The following is a 3,170-nucleotide window of genomic DNA, read 5'->3' on the forward strand; positions in this document are numbered from 1 at the left end:
ATTTACACCTTTGCAAATTATTAGGTTCTGAGAACTACAAATCTTAACTAACTTGATACCAAATAAATTCCTGGTCATATTTTTAGAGTTTATTTCCTATCTACTAGCTAAAACAATGTCCTCATCTAACTAAAGAGGATTAGGATTGGAATTATTCATTAAAATAATAGCTTGGTTAGTTGTAGTTCTAACATCAAAGTCTCTTAACATGAGGATATTCCCTTCATTCCTCATATTATGAATATCTTGTTCTAGGATATTGTGAGGATAATTTTTATCTAAATTATTTTTGTTATAGAAGGCAGAATTAATAGGTGAAAAACAACAAAATGCATTATAAATGCTCTTAATACTAATATCAAATATTTATTTCCAAGCAAACTAACTAATAAGGTCAATCTTATGAAGCTAAATATGAGGAGAAATATTCTTTTCTATATAACAACTTATTCCTCTAATAATTTTGTGAGAAGATTTCTTCTTCCATACCGAAAATAGGGGATCTTAGTATTTAAAAAAAAATAATATCAATTTTACTTGATTTCATATATTGTAGTGGAATATTTAAATTGAGATAGTACGATGTTTCATAGTTTTAGACTCGTCATGCTTTCATATTTTAAACAAAAAATAATATCAATTTTACTTGATTTCATATATTGTAGTGGAATATTTAAATTGAGATAGTACGATGTTTCACAGTTTTATTGTACTTTTTATGTTATGAGTTTTGGTTTTATTTTTTAAATAAAATGAATTATTTTTTAATTATTTAAAATAAATGTTGTATTTATAAGATTTTATTTTATATGGTATTTAAGCTTTATTTTATAACGAGTAAAACAATGAAGGTGACTTATTTTTTATTCTATAAAATAAAAAGCTTAAGTTATATTAAATTTACATTTTATAAATTTAGATTATTAATATTCTTAATCTTGTTCTCCAATACATAGAGATATGATTCTAATGTTTTTTTGTGATGGTTTAAATATGGTTTAAATAATGGAAATGGCTTTTTCAATTATAAATAAAAAACAAGGCAATAAGATGATTTATGCCTTAGCCCATAAGTTTTTACATTATTGGTTTTCTTAGTGTTATTTTCTTTATCATTGTCACTTTCTATTGCAACTCCTTTGAATTTATATTATATTCAATTTAGTTTTGGGTCATTCGCTTGGCTAAAAATTATTATAAGTATAATTGGTCTTTTGAGCAATGTAGCTTTAAATGTGGGCTAAATTCGATTTTCTAAGTATTGATCCTTTCATATTTAAAGTATTCCTTTCAATGTTGGTGGAATTTTGTATTTTGAGATTTTGATTTCAACTCCCTAGTTTAAAAACTATTTCATAAGTCGGTTAAGAGCTTTAAAGTCAATTAAGAGTTTTGTTTTTCTCACTGTGGACCCTTTTCTTCCTCAATGGCTAGCCCCTTTAATATTCTTCGTAGATTATTCACTTGCATGTAAATGCTAAAGGACTTTTTTTTTTCATTATATAAGTTTTACTAGTAGCACCCAGAGAGGATTTCCCCCCATTTTCCATCCTCCCAATCTCTGTGGCCCCAGGGGTAGTTACTAGATTCTTCTTAGACTTCATGTTAAATGTAGGTGTAGTAACATTTTATACCTTTTCTAGTATTCCCATTTGGTAGCTTGTTATTAGCCATTGAGCCTTTTTTTCAATGACCCCTTTCCTCATTTTGAGTATTTTCCTTGGATATGTGGTTGATGTTAATTCATTGATCTTGTAGGTACTCATTTTAATCTGTGTTTGTTCCTTGCTTTCTGCTAACCTTTTTTATGTGCTCCTGACTACATGTGGCTATGGCTTTAGTGGAGTGGAGTCACCCAACAATGTCATCGTGCCTTTAATGGAGTCACTTGAGCCATGCCAATGAGCCTTTGGTGGATCCATTGTGATGATACCATCAAGCCTTTCAAGACGTTACCACACCAATAGTGTTGAGGCTTTCATGGAGCTTCCCCATCTTTTTCATCAAGGATTTTCTAGGATCGCCCTAATGCAAACTTTGGGGCCTTTCCATCAAATCCACGGAAATAAGGATGTGACAACCCTCATTTCTACCCCACTTCTAAATGTCACTATTCTATTTAATTCAGTGAAAATATAAAATATGGCTGAATCGGAGGCGTGGACACATATTTAGAGAATGAGGAGGAGTAGTTTCTTGTGTTGAGTGTAAACCCAAGCTACTAGACTTATTTTACCACCAATCTCCATGGTAAATTGAATGCTCTTTTGGTTCTAGCATTAAAAATTGTTATGGGATGCCTGAGTGAAGGTTAAGCCCAAATTTTCCCTATTCTTGCGGGATGTGTTAAGGAAGTCAACATATAAGAGAAGGGACATGAATAAATAATGGGTAGAGTGGTATCAGTGGTGGGTAATTTCCTGCAAAACAAAATCACTCCCCACTTAACACTATTGTAAATGAGTGATAAGGTAAGGATGGTGCCCATGATTTTTTTTAGTTCCCCTCCATAATATGAGTAAAGGGAAGCTAGGTCATTGCATGAGAAGATAGAGTGGTTAAAATAAGGATATGCATAGGAGTGAGAGAACTCAAGAGAAACATCACTGCAACATACCATGGGTGGTGAGATTGGGACCTCATTCCCTACATTTTGGTGAAACCCAGTCCATGTATTGATGTTAATTCGACTGAGAGGGCTCAAGGAACTACTAGTTCACTCTATATATGCCTTAGGGATAATAAAACAACCTTTAGAGCAAGATCAGGTTCCTTGATTGTGAGAACCTTCCATGAATCTTGGTTGATTCCATGTGATTGATTTCTGAGAGAGAGAGTGATTCATTGTGGTGTTTACTTCATAGGAGTAGTTAATAAACTACCTGAATAACGCACTCCTCTTGATTACCTATCTAACTAATCCTTGGTGTGAATACCCTTAAGAATTTAACTCCTCATACTTTGAATTTGGCTCGGGTTGGTCAATTACAAGAATAATTGTAGTGTAGTTGGCATATGGTAGGGTGGATAGTGGAAGTCCCTCCTTCAGTTGCCAACCATTTGAAGTTATTTAGATAAGTATTCTTGGTTATGTGTGTTATATTACATGATATGAAATGCCTTAGCATGCTTATGAATAATCTTTATTCTTGTATCATTTATGTAAGAAT

Source organism: Pinus tabuliformis, chromosome 4_2 (genome assembly GCF_031772625.1).
Source record: "Pinus tabuliformis cultivar Carrire ecotype Pingquan chromosome 4_2, CPIR1, whole genome shotgun sequence".
Lineage (NCBI taxonomy): Eukaryota > Viridiplantae > Streptophyta > Pinopsida > Pinales > Pinaceae > Pinus > Pinus tabuliformis.